Genomic DNA, 12,612 nt, shown 5'->3' on the forward strand with positions numbered 1-12,612 from the left:
GCGAAACTGTTAAGAAACTTCCGAGTTCAATCCGATAAACACTTGCTGAGTACTATGGAATGAAACACCTCCTAAATGTATTGATAATATCTGGGACCCCACAGTGAATCCATCTGGTTTTAATCTGTATCGCTTTAACTAATCAGAATTGACCGTACAATATCGAAAGCGGTGCTGGACGAATTGCTTCTCCTTGAGGTCAGTGGGGAATGTTTGACTCAACTCGAAGTGCTGTTTCATAAACTGTGCGGGATATTTTGAGGAAATACCCACAATGCCGTTTTCCTGGTTGTGTATGTATGTATGTATGTATGCATTTTCAGTCCTCATCCCGAAGGGTGGTTGGATCATCAACAGCTCTACCATTAGCATGTCACAGATGGCCTAGGCATCACTGAACCAGAAGTTGCTATTGCATATCAGACTACCGAAGTTTTTCGATTCCCGGCAGGGGCTGGCACAGGGGCTGGTTGTATGTGACGTCTTCATCATCATTTCATCCTCATCACGACGCGCAGGTCGCCCACGGGAGTCAAGTGAAAAGACCTGCATTTGGCGAGCCGAACTTGTCCTCGGACACTCCCGGCACTAAAAGCCATTCGCCATTTCATTTTATTTCATTTCAATACGTAGTTGTCAGTACTCAAGTTGCAGAGTGGACTGATACGTAATCAGTGCAGTGGGTTTGCCGCTCAGTTTTCAGCCCGATAACGAGCTTCAAATCTGCGGGAATAGTGGAGTGAAATTTTCAGCTGCAAGAACACAAAGCTGAAAAGAGCATTCGAAATTGGACGTTAGTCGGACAGTGGGAATGGCCCCAACTAGACACAAAAGACTTGGATAAGCTGAAGAAATATCTCAGAAATGTTTGAAAGGAATTAGAAATTTCATAATATACTGAGAAAGCCAATTCTGACTGCAGAATAATCATGGATAAAGAAACCGTCGGCTGCTGATCTTTCATCTGTATTTGTTCCTCCCATTGGACTGCTACATGGATGGATTGGACCATGAACGACAGGAACTTCGATAATTAAAAAATAAAAGAGGAGATATTAAACTTGCAGTAATTAACATAGTGTAGAGCTGTTTGAAGCTCTGGCAGAGTTATGATCTAAATTCCTTTGATGTCATATTGTGAAAATTTTAGAAGATGAAGGCAGGTACAGCAGAGTTACCAACTGCTGCATATTATCATCATCACCGAGAGTGGAAATTAGAAGGAACTTCCATATTGAAGTTCAAGTGACCCTTCACAATAATGATGGTAATAATAAAGCTCCGTCCCGACTTAATTCAGCTGCCTCAGAAATGAACGCTGCCTCAAAAATTCTTACCTCACCTGCGAGATCGAGGGCTACCATTTTTTAAACGGTAGCGCACAGCAAGCGCATTGAAAAAGTGTGTGGAATGTGTATAAGCTATTTCTTGTATAATTTGTTATTTGTTACTTGTATTTTATAGTGTCATAAAGGTTGTACCTATTTTCCACAGTCTGACAGCTTGTAATAGTCTGGATGTTTAGGCAGTAATAGGTTAGAATGCAAAGTAATTTACCTGGTAGGAACCGTCGTCTACCCGCTCATCAGTAATGTAGCGAGAGTAACATACATTTTAGGGGCTCTAATAGCACGGGACCCTGTAGTTGATGCAAATCTCATTGCAGAACTGTTGTATGGGAGAGAGTACAGTAAATGTTATTTGCTTTAGTATGTTTGAATCCCAACCTCGACTACTCTTAACATCCGGGCTCTATTCATAATGATCAATAAACAGAACACCCAGGTCACGACTGACTGACCGACCGATTGATTGATTGATTGATTGATTGATTGATTGATTGATTGATTGATTGATTGATTGATTGATTGATTGATTGATTGATTGATTGGATTTATTTATTTATTTATTTATTTATTTATTTATTTATTTATTTATTTATTTATTTATTTATTTATTTATTTATTTATTTATTTATTTATTTATTTATTTATTTATTTTCGACCCATAGGATCTCGAGTGAATTGTTGAACACGTCTTCGTTCTTCCCAATACCTTGTCGTTGTTTCTCTCAGCTTCTGTTATTTGGATCTTGATCTTAGTATCGCTCCCTTTGTGATTTTCGACGAGTCTTTTGTAAGCAGCATTTTGTAAATAGTATTCCAATCCTCCCTAAATTCCTTCATCCAGTTATTTTCCGTTAGGCATGTCGTCTTTTATATCTTATTTGCTAACCTGTTGTCATCCATCCTCATAACATATCCCAAGAAACTCAACCTTCTTTTATCGTATATCTCATACCTTGATCTATGCACTCACATATTCACACTGCTTTTTGTAACCCTATATATCTCTCATGATCTTTGTTTCCTCCTTTTCCAATCGAACACAAGTTATTTTGCTTAATGCCATGGTATCAATGCGTACAATGCAGCGTTCCGGATGGTAATCGTATAGTTTCGCAGTTTGACGTTCCTCGATAGGTTGTTCCTCCCATAAATGATAGCAAAATGTAACTCTTATTAGATTCTAGAAGTTAATGTATCTGTAGATTACTTCAAACATTCATTATATAAATTCTTTCTGAAGTTTGGGAAACAAAATACCAGTTTTTCTAATGCAACAGCGTCACTCATGCGTACTTCAAAGGAAAGAGTGTTTGGAGAATCTGCCGGTCAGGCAGAAATACTATATGATATTCCACCAATAAATGTTTGCCCTCAATTATTGAGTAACAATTTCTGAATGTTTTATATTACTTAAGGCACAAAGACGATGAACAGATTCACAAATTCCCTGCCATACAGGTGATATGGTTTGCATTTTCTCGGAGTAAAGGAGAGAAGGCCGACACAGACTGAAATAAGTAAAGTTGAGGCGGCTAAATGAGTTCTGCCGGTAAATATTCACCTTCCAAAGCTTTCAGCAAGTTGTGCAATTAAAAGTGCGTCAGAACTTTTCGAGAGCCCTTCAAACTTGGTAGGAAAGTAGCGGGACTTTCATTCAAAATATTCGCGCACCTGAAGAGCTGCGCTATGTTCCAGCAGAGATCACGCGGCCAATGAGCATTTCAATTCTTAAAAGGAAACCGGGTGAGGTTACAATATTCGATTTCTCTTAGCGGGCGGCTATAAGAATGAATTTTATAAAGTTAACTTTTATTCCGTCAAAGGTGACTACGAATGATGGCGTTACTCTATTTCATTTTTCTAAATCAGGAGGCCGTGCTTCCAACTTATATTCCATATATCTTATCACAGAATATTTTTTGCGGTTATATTAAAATGGAGTATTGCTATAATCAAATATTAAAGGTCTAGGATTACGATACTTTATCGGTAAAGAAGTGGATGTGGACTTAAATTAGGTACAGCCCCAGCATTCGCCTGGCGTGAGAATGAGGAACCATGGAAAAGCCATCTTCAGGGCTGCCGTCAGTGGGATTAGAAGCCACGATCTCCCGAATGCAAGCTCACAGCTCGCTCGGTTTAGGTTATAGTACTGTCACATCTTACCTTAGGAGACTTTAAAGGGTCAATTTACATAACATTAATTGACAGTCTTCAGGTGTCTCAATCTTGAAATAACCAACGCGTTAATCCCCGTACTAGAGAACGTCCAGGAGAGTTGTAACATTCCAACGATGAAGATGTACAGCAAATGGAGGCATATCATGGTGTGTGTGTTAGGGGTTATTTTTAATGGCATTTGCATCATTCGTGTCCAATAAACTAATATTTTGATTATTAGTTGTATAGAATCTAAATGAAGAAATGTTATTTATAACTTTCTCTTAAAATTGAGATTTCGTAGGTCTACAAAAATATCTTGCAATTTTGAAAATTATGTACTTGCAAGTCATTATCGATATACATCATACAATATATCAAATTTGAAATTATGAGGATAGTTGTTGGGAACTCATTTAAGAAAGTCTCTGTGTGCATGCTTGTAGGCAGCAACTGCAAGAAGGTAATTTAAGTGCAGTATATTCAAATATGGTTGAAGGTCTCTTATCGCCTCTTCCATATTTCATAAGATGCGAAACTTGCAAGCTTCATTTAGGAGGTATAGTGTACGATGTTCACTGTAAGGGGATGACCTGTAGGGCAGCTTAAGAGAGACCAATTACGAAGAAAAGGATGCAGGCCAAGGCATATGATGGTGAAACTGTTATGGTTTACTTTTTGTATCGTATGTTAATTATGCCTCACGTATAGAGTTTTGTATTTTCAATACACAGAGCTCGAAGCAACGAAAGTAATAACTTGCTCTTGGAGTTCGTTCTTCGTAGATCTGAAAAACAAAAATCTTTAAATTGTGATAATGACACACTTGCTCGTCATGTCTCTTAATGATAGTTAAAATAAGTGTCGCCCGGTATAAAGAGGGTACATACCAGTTGTTTACAATTCTGCAGCACCGATGACGCACGTTGCCCTTCTCCTATAATTAGAGCCCGGAAGTTTAGGCATTCATATGTGAGAATTCAGTTTTGTTATGAGATTTACATAAACATCAGCGGCCTGCCTATTACAACCCCTAAAATGTATGCTTCTCCTCCTACATTACCGAAGATAGGGCTAGACGACACTTCCTTGTAGTCAAATTAGTTTGCGATCTCATCTATTTCTGCCTAAACATCTTGGCTGTACTTAAAATGAATGTCTTGAGGAAACACCACCTGAGTCATTTAGCTTCACCTCTATTCATTGCTAGCCAGACTTGATCCCCCCTAGTATGATGGCGAGCAGGCTGCTCTAGGACGTGGTAGGTAGGGAATTTTAAACTGCGAGTTTCCTTGCAGTGATTCCTTTATTCCACCGTGGCGGAGAGGAGTTTTAAAAATGTTTGCATGTATATTCTTGATAAGAGGAGAGGAAACTTGTAGGAAGATAACTAAAAGTACATTAAAATATTTTCCATGGTTCCTTATCTCCTGTTTAATATTTCATAAGATGCGAAACTTGGAGGCCTCTTCGGAAGGGGTAATGTTTGCTATAAAAGGGGAGGACCTGTAGTCCAGGTTAGGGAAGGAACGAACGTGCTCCCTATTAAGAACAAATGTTTCATAGGAAGGAGGTTAATCTTCTTTTAATAGAGCCTCTCTCCTGCAATTTATTGGCTGGTGCTACATCTAATTAGTCATTACATTCCCTTCCCCTTCTCACCAGGTATCTCCCTCCACACATTAATCAGGGACCCGGGGAGAGAAGCAGGTGGTGTAGCCTAGCAACGCGACGTCCATAAAGGTCAGTTCGGCTCAAGCGTTAAATCAGGGGGCTCCTAACCTCTTTCTGTCGTGCCTTTGTACAGCCAGCGAATTCCATTCTAGAGGCTAAATTTCAAACGACAGTGAGGGACAGTAATTACATTTTAAGTGTCGCCTACCCACTCTTCCGTAGTGTAGCGAGAGTAACAAATTCTAGGAATTCTGATGGATCATACCCCTAAGGCCTATTCAATACTCATAGCTTAGCCGTTGTCCGGGCTAGACTACGCCAGCTATTCTATTCAGTACGTTTGCTTTATCGGGCTCTAGTGATAAACGTGGTTCCAATTGAGAAAACTTTCAAAAGTTTCGAAATTATAACAAATGTACCTGAAGTTATGGATTTTAAAAGGAAAATTGGTAAATTCTTTCATAGTGTCTCTGGTGCTGCAGAGGTAGTTTGTTAATTTTAGACGTAATTACCAATGTTAAAGAAGTTAAAGGAATACATTTTAGTATATTTCTGGTTTCAGTTCTTTTACTATATTCTAAAAACATTTTACTGTTTGTCTATCTATCTATCTATCTATCTATCTATCTATCTATCTATCAATGAGATGAATGTGTATGGAATGTTTTACGGTCGGATGCCCTTCCTGACACCAACCTCATCTGAGGATCTAATGAAGGTGAAATGATTGATGGTGAACGAAACTGGGTAAGAAGGTGGATTGTATCGGATGTGACTCTCCCGGCATTTGCCTGAAAGTGAAATAGCCGACGGTGGGGCTGGAACCCGCGCTTCTCTGGATTGCAGAGTTTGGTTCCACACCCGTAACTCTGGGCGACTCGGCTCAGCTCTCAAAATGTGCCATTACATGATAGAGATGACCCCACAGTTCAGAGGTTGCCCAGAGCATCCAGGTTCGAGTCTAGGAAAGGTCATGGATTTTTATCTAGGTCTGAGAGCTGGTTCGTGGACAATTGGTGAGATATATGACAGCGAGATAACGCTCCGGTCTAAGAAGCCAAGAATTATGCCTATAGTCGGCAAGTTTAGGCAGTAATAGGTTTGAATAAATTAACTTTCCTATTTCCTTCTCATCGAACCGTTAAAAAATACCTGGGTGGTAAGCTGTTCAACGGATTTTACGTCAAAACGTGTGGGCCTAAATTGCCCTGTTAGGTTATTTTTACACAGCTGTAGTACCTCGAAATGTTTCTGGATCTAGTGTGGCATCCCGTCAAAGTGGACCGAAGAGTACGGCTAGAATTGAGGCCACAACAGCCGGACAATGTCCACTCTGAGTTATAAGGAGTATAAATCGTTCCTTAAATCAATCACGGACTCACGCACAGGCGTCTCGGCAACCGTGGCAAAGCTCTTCCACAACTCAGCCCGGTATGGTATCTCGTACACACATTAACAGTCCATAAATGGTGACTGAGTTTACGTGGTGTTCCTCCATGGTGTAATTTATACCTTCTCAGCCGTCTTATGTCTTATGGCGAACCCGCCGAGGTCCAGTTTCCTGAATAAAGGACTATATACTGTATGTTGAGTTCACTGATTCCTGGTTTTGATGGACCGTCCCGAATACGTTCAACCCCAATCACGTCGTCCTTACGCTTGCGGAGTGCAACCTGGACAGCATCACTTCGCTCGAGTACAGACATTTACATTTATTTAACTTAAGACACCACATATTTTTTGCAAGAAAATCAAGTTCTGTTTTTAGTTAGAAGTAGGTCGAATATCTGAAGTCAAGTTTTTGCTTATTGAAAGTTTTCGTCGATTCATATTAAACGCAGAAATTTGCTCACCGTTCAAACAAGAAGAACGGCCAGTGAGCTGGAAGTCAATCTGTTGTTTTGTTGGAACTTTTTCAAACATCTTCAAGAATTCATAAAAGGATCCACGCTACTTTTAAAGAAAGAGAATTAATTCATCCGTATAATATTGATAGAGCAATACTTCTGTATTATTATTATTATTCGTTTCATAATTTGGCGGTCATGGTCGACTGCGAGCTGTCCGCCAAGAATACAAGTGAGAGATAATAATGGCTGGACAACTGCGACAACGTGTACGTTGCCATCAACGAGCACAACAGTAGCGTCGGTGAACTGTTGAGGAAGCTGTAAGCTGAAAAACAATGGAGCAGGTGCCCACAACGATCAGAAACTACGAAATTTTACAATTTGCTTAATGTCGCACCGACACAGATAGATTTTATGCCGACGATGAGAGTGTAAAGGACTAGGAATGGGAAGGAAGCAGCCGTTGCCTTAAGTAAGGTACAACCCAAGAATTTTCCTGATGTGAAAATGGGAAGCCACGGAAAACCATCTTGAGGGCTGCCGACAGTGGGGTTCGAACCCACTGTCTCCCGAAGGTAAGCTGGCAGCTACGTGCACTAATAAGCACATAAACTATAAGAGCATGGTTATCTTGGTTATTACTACTTTGCAATGGTACAGCAGCGTTTTCGTACAGTAGTTTCAGATTCCAATGTTACTTACGTATAAACGCGTTAACAGGCATGATGGAGAAAATGACCATAACTTTGAAAGTTCTACCTAAACGAAACAAATCCCCACGGTAACAGCACACTGGACCTTGGCCTAGCAGGCGACTGCTGCTCATCCCGAAGGCCAGCATATTACGAACTTTCTACCCATTATAAATTCTATTTGACAAGGAGGAATCTCTTTTACATTCTCATTGGGATGACTAAGCCTGCTTGGGGAGCCTCCCATCCTGCCCGAGGGCATGCCATGGCCGTTTCCATATTGTTCCATACATTTAGCTTCTCCACGCGATTTCTAGAAGATACGACAGGAAAGTTCCATCTCCAGCTGAACGAGTTGTTGTTGTGGTGTCGGAGAGACAAGGAAGTGGGTGAGCTGGAGATGACGGAGCGGAAGACTGTACTGTGTGTTCGTGTATTTCTGCGGACTGAAGCTCAGCGTGAGTCAGCGAGGGACCACTAGTACATTCAGCGTTCGGCTAGGGACGGAACTTTCCTGTCGTATCTTCCAAAATCGCGTGGAGAAAGTAAATGAAGGGAACAACACAAAGCCCTTGGCATGCCTTCGGGCGGGCTGGCAGGCTCCCCGAGCAGGCTTAGTCATCCCATTGAGAATGTAAAAGAGACTTCCTCCCTGTCAAACAGAACTGTGCTGATGGGGTGAAAGTTCCTTATGGGGATCAGTGTAAGTACCTAGATGTTAATAAAAAGAAATACTTTCATTGGGGTAATCACATTGTCGAGATTGCTAAGAAGGGTTACAGATCTCTGCACATGATTATGAGGGTATTTAGGGTTTGTAGTAAGGATGTAAAGGAGAGGGCATATAAGTCTCTGGTAATACTCCAATTAGAGTATGCTTCCAGTGTATGGAACCCTCACCAGGATTACTTGACTCAAGAACTGGAAAAAATCCGAAGAAAAGCATCTCGATTTGTTCTCGGAGATTTCCGACAAAAGAGTAGCGTTACAAAAATATTGCAAAGTTTGGGCTGGGAAGACTTGGGAGAAAGGAGACGAGCAGCTCGACTAAGTGGTATGCTCCGAGCTGTCAGTGGAAAGATGGCGTGGAACAACATCAGTAGACCAATAAGCTTGAGTGGTGTCTTTAAAGTAGGAAAGATCACAATATAAATATATTGTTGGAATTCAAAAGGACAAATTGAGGTAAATATTCGTTTATAGGAAGCTGAGATAGGGATTGGAATAACTTACCAAGAAATATGTTCAATAATTTTTCCAATTTATTTGAAATATTTTAAGAAAAGGCTACGAAAACAACAGATAGGGAATCTGCCACCTGGGCGACTGCCCTAAATGCAGGTCAGGATTGATTGATTGATTGATTGATTGATTGATTGATTGACTGACTGACTGATTGATTGATTGATTGATTGATTGATTGATTGATTGATTGATTGATTGATTGATTGATTGATTGATTGATTGATTGATTGATTGATTGATTGATTGATTGATTGATTGATTGATTGATTGATTGATTGATTGATTGATTGATTGATTGATTGATTGATTGATTGATTGATTGATTGATTGATTGATTGATTGAAGCCGCTATCGTGAGTGTGAAGAATAAATGGACCTGTGTTAATGTTCGCTGTTGTATCGTCCTGCTGTTGAATACTGTTGAGCTGTTTAGTTGTTCACAGCACGTGGCTGTGTGAATTACTGGACTGTGTGTGGAATCGAACCAACGAACAGTCATCGTGTGTTGTGTTGTGTACACACAGCTACTGTATGAAGTGACTGAACCTGGGGAAAGTGAAAGTAGGAATTATTATTTAACAAAGTAATCAACGAAGTTCATGCATACTATCTTTAGTAAGGTATTTCATCTCGCTGAGTTTACGAATTAAAAATGACAAAGCACAGAGATAAGAAGCCCTGACTCAGGTGACTGGTTGAATTGTTTGTCTGGAATCGAAGTTCTACAAAGACAATTATTTACAGCTTCAATTGGCTGACTTGAAAACTGTAACCTAGAACTAGAAGTGGCTAACTGTTTCATGACGATCTGGTCAAAACAAAATGAAAATATCTCTCCCTTACTCTTTTGTCCGCCCACATTTTTTGTTGTCGTTCAGAGAATCCAGCGAACACACGGATACAGAATTAAATTACTGTACTCTGGTTACAATATTTGTTTATCTCGTAGAGATTTGTGTTTGATATATCGGGCAAAAGCGCATCAGCTGACAACCGTAATGGAATTTACCTAAGCTATTTATATAATGTATCCATAAATATGAACCCAGTGGATTACTTAACGGAGTCTCTACAATTTACGGCAGTAATAAAATATAACCCTTTATTCTCGCCAGTCGTATGGAGTGGAGTGAGTTCATGCGCTACGGCTATGGAGCCGAGCTCTGCATTTCGGAGAAGACTGGGTTCGAATCCCACCTTCGGCTGTCCTGAGAATGGTGGTCTCGCGTTTGGACTTCTAGGTAATCGCCGGGACAGTTCCAATTCACAGACCTCAGCATATTCCTTTTACCACCTTACTCTTTAATTTCATATCAGTGTTCGATTAACTTCAAGGGATAGTTTTTCTCTCGGACTCAGCGGTGGATCCAACCTCTACCGCCTCAACGGCAGTGTCCTGGAGCTTGAGATATTTCGTCGGGGATACAACTGGGGAGGAGGCCTCACCTGCCATGTTATACAGATGCCTTGCGTGGAATGGGAAGATTGGAAGGGATACGAAAAAAAGGGAAGGAAGTGGACGTGGCTTGAAGTTAGATGACATCCCGCCATTTTCGTGGAGGAGAAGTGGGAACCCACGAAAAACCACTTCCAGCATGGCTGAGATAGGAATCGAATCCCCGCCCAGCCCCTCTACTCTGTTAACTTCCCAAGGCTGAGTGGACCCTGTTCCAGTTCGTGTACCACTTTTCAAATTTCGTGGCAGAGCGGGAAATCAAACCCAGGCCACCGGGCGTGGGAGCTTATCACACTAACCACTACACCACAGAGGCGGACATTTATTATTATTATTATTATTATTATTATTATTATTATTATTATTATTATTATTGTTATTGTTGTTATTATATTATTATTATTATCATCATCTAGTCTTTCAACAAGGACATTGTGGAGTGATACACTAGACGAGTATCTGTTACAGTAAGCACTTACTTAAAATATCGTGCATGTAATAATAATAATAATAATAATAATAATAATAATAATAATAATAATAATAATAATAATAATAATAATCACGCAAACATGGAATATTGGATAGACGGCTCCTCAAGTGAGGTTGGACCGGGCGAGTTGGCCGTGTGGTTGGGCGAGCTTGCATCCGGGAATTAGTGGGTTCGAACCCCACTGTCGGCAGCCCTGAAGATGGTGTTCTGTGCTTCACCATTTTCACACCACGCAAATGCTGGGACTGTTCCTTTTTTTTTTACAATTGGCTTTACGTTGCAACGACACAGATAGGTCTTATGCCAACGTTGGGACAGGAAATGGCTAGGAGTGGAAAAGGAACGGCCGTACTTAAGGTACAGCCCCAGCATTTTCTTGGAAACGACAGAAAACCATCTTCAGGGTTGCCGACTGTGGGTATTCGAACCGAATACTGAATATTGGCCGCACTTAAGCGACTGCAGCTATCATGCTCAGTAATGTACCTTAATTAAGGCCACGGCCCCTTTCTTCACTCCTCTAGCCCTTTCCTATCCCATCGTCGTCATATTACTTATCTGTGTCGGTAAGACGTAAAGCAACTAGTAAAAAAAACTGAGGTTGGCGACAAAAAGTTCATCTCACCTGATCACCGACATCGTTTCAGGCAACAGGACTAAGCGATTTGCACACATTCTCTTGAGTGAGGAACACCGGCTCAGAAAGCCCTTTTGAACTCGTCGACGGAGCGATCTGATTGGCTAACTTCAGCTGCTGATATAATGACAAAGACGCGAATATGTAATTATTAATTTTTATTTTTTTTTTTGCTTGTGGCTTAGGTCGCACCGACACAGATAAGTCATATGGCGACGATGGAACAGGAAGAGCCCAGGAGTTGGAAGGAAGCAGCCGTGACCTTAATTAAGGTACAGCCCCGAGCAATTGGAACGGAACATGACTAGTGGCATTAATGACATAAACATCAACGATTCATTTCGGTACAATTAGTTTTGTAAAACGGGCTTTTATTATTGTAATAATTTTGGACAGTATTCTAGAAAGAAATTGAGTCGCGATGTCCAAATTGAGATTTTAATTCTTCGGTTCTCTAATATGCTCGAAACAGACATCCTACTGTTCCGCACAAAGCAGTACATGCTTCATAACTATTTCATTGTAGACAGACTGAAGAATACTACATTCACTTGATGCCCTAGTTCTTCCCAAAAGAACATCCCTGATATCAGGTAGATAATGGTATACACATATCCACTCGGAAAGAACGATATTCTTCCACTTTCCCCGTTTACTATGAATCTACCACCTCGTCGTTACTATAACGTCCCTGATCCATTCACTAACAAACGTACAATCCGAATATTAACTTCCTTTTTTTATCTTTTGCATGTAAAAATGAAATAACTGTAAATGCTTTAAATATGTTCAATTCACGCGAAGTTCTAAAATGTAATTAGAATTAATCGATAAATCAATTTTGTATTTAACGAGTTCAAAGCACCATAAGCACCCAGTCCCTAACCACGACGAATGAACCAAAGGCAGTTAAAATCACTGTCACAGCAGGGAATCGAACCACTGTCTCTCTGAACTGAAGGCTAACATGCTGGATGCACAGGCGAAGAGCCAGCGGAACCAACGCTCTTTTGCAAACGAAGTAATAACGTCAACAAATTCCCTTCCCATGATGCA

This window comes from Anabrus simplex, chromosome X (genome assembly GCF_040414725.1).
Source record: "Anabrus simplex isolate iqAnaSimp1 chromosome X, ASM4041472v1, whole genome shotgun sequence".
Lineage (NCBI taxonomy): Eukaryota > Metazoa > Arthropoda > Insecta > Orthoptera > Tettigoniidae > Anabrus > Anabrus simplex.